Raw genomic sequence first — 1,764 nt, 5'->3', positions numbered from 1 at the left:
TAAAGAGAGTCCCAGATAGAGCGGACTTAAAACATACAGGGCTTTTACACAAGAAATTGTTGATGGATCATTATTCTTTGCAATGGCTGTTATAACAGGGTTTGCTTTTAATATCCATGATTTCTCCCAATTATAGGTGTTTGTATTTGTGCCATAAAAATGAACCCAAACTCCTAATCGACACAGTCATACTTATGTGAGTTTGTCCTTTTCGTTTGTTTTTAAGAGTGTGTGTCCAGAACAGAAAACGTAATTGTAGAGTGAATAAACAATATGTTTTATTGGTCGTTTTACACAGCCTTTTAGATTTTGTTTTGCTTTGTCATATTTTTTTTCTTAATGAATTTCTGTTCTTTATTACTTTCCCCTTTTTATGGTTTACTTTATTTTTCTTGTTCTGGTTTTTGAGTGGAATGTTTGGGTTTCATTATTTTCATAATTTCTTTAAACAATAAAAGCATTTAAAGCTAAAATCTCTCCTATGCACAGATGTGCTCCCTGCCATGGGTTAATCTTTCCCTTCCTGTTCTGTAAAGAATCCCAGATTTAAAGTTTGATTTCCTCTTTGGCCCAAGAGATATTTAGAAGATGCATTTTCTAAGGAAATTTAATGATCTTTTCATCATTCACAGTGACCCTATAGGACAGAGGAGAACTGCTCCTGTGGGTTTCTGAGACTAACTCTTTACAAGAGTAGAAAGCCTCATCTTTCTCCCATAGAGGGGTTGGTGGTTTAGAACTGCTAGCCTTGTGATTAGCAACAACTCAATGTGTAACCCAATTGAACCTGAATCTACTGGATAGCATTGAGATTCCTTATTAGACTCTAACCCACACCTACCACCCTGTATTCTTGTCATCTGTTCCATAATCAACTTTTCTCCTTTCGGCATTTGAAAACAAGTGTATATGGTCTATTAGTTGAAGGAACAGGTTTAAAAAGTTATACATATATAATTGAGTTGTTTAATTGTTCCTGTTATTACTATTTCAAAAGTATGCTATTCAAATCCAATTTGTTTGTTATTTGGGGGGTCCTTTTGTCTGATTTGTCAAATTTGAAGAAAGATCTTCACTGTGATTGTCATTTCCTCCCATTCTTTTTGTAAGAGAGGCTTTAAAATGTTCAGGGGGAAAAGTCCCCACCTTTTCATTCAATTTTACTATAGGCTTTCTGAAACCTTCTCTCATGTTGCATGCAATGTTTGTTCAGCATGTTTCAGTATTTCCAGGTATATGGCTAGTATATCCTCTTAGTGTGTTATCTGAGGTAGCATTTAAAATCCCTCGCACTGGCTCACCTTTTCCTTTGTCTGATAGTAACGTTGTCACCCTTGTTTCCTTTGTGTTCATGTGAGCCTAGACTGTCCTTTTTTATGCCCGGTTTCCTCCCTGGTTTAATGCCACATGGGCTGTGTCTCTGGCAAATAGCACACGCTTCCACTGGAAAGCCTTTACCATTAAAATCAGGCTTTTATGGCCTTTCAAATTCATTCTTGTTTTGACCCTGTTTTGTTTTCCCACCTTCTGTAAGTCCGGTCTACCTTTTTGATCCTCTCTGTCTTGTAGAAGTTCTACAACTTGTTTTATGCATTGTTAATTTACTTTTTAGAAAAGAATTATGAATAATATTTTTCTCTTGCTTTCTCGATTTTTAAGTGTAACATTGATCTCTGTCAAGCTTCATACACCTTGACCTTTACCTCCCTCATCTACAAGATTCTCTTGAAGTATTCTGGATTTCTAGTTCCTGATTGTTAAAAT

At 35.8% G+C, this 1,764-nt stretch overlaps 1 protein-coding gene across 1 annotated transcript in view; it reads left to right on the top strand.

The window, feature by feature from the left end:
* The window catches only part of DEUP1 (deuterosome assembly protein 1), a 112,580-nt gene that overhangs the window by 924 nt on the left and 109,892 nt on the right, over positions 1 to 1,764 (top strand). The gene's annotated exons all lie outside the window — the stretch shown is intronic.

Source organism: Echinops telfairi, unplaced genomic scaffold (genome assembly GCF_000313985.2).
Source record: "Echinops telfairi isolate 266 unplaced genomic scaffold, ASM31398v2 ScPeMD7_1713;HRSCAF=2227, whole genome shotgun sequence".
Taxonomy (NCBI): domain Eukaryota; kingdom Metazoa; phylum Chordata; class Mammalia; order Afrosoricida; family Tenrecidae; genus Echinops; species Echinops telfairi.
Note: the sequence above shows the minus strand (reverse complement) of the source record. Positions and strands in the feature narration are given on the sequence as shown.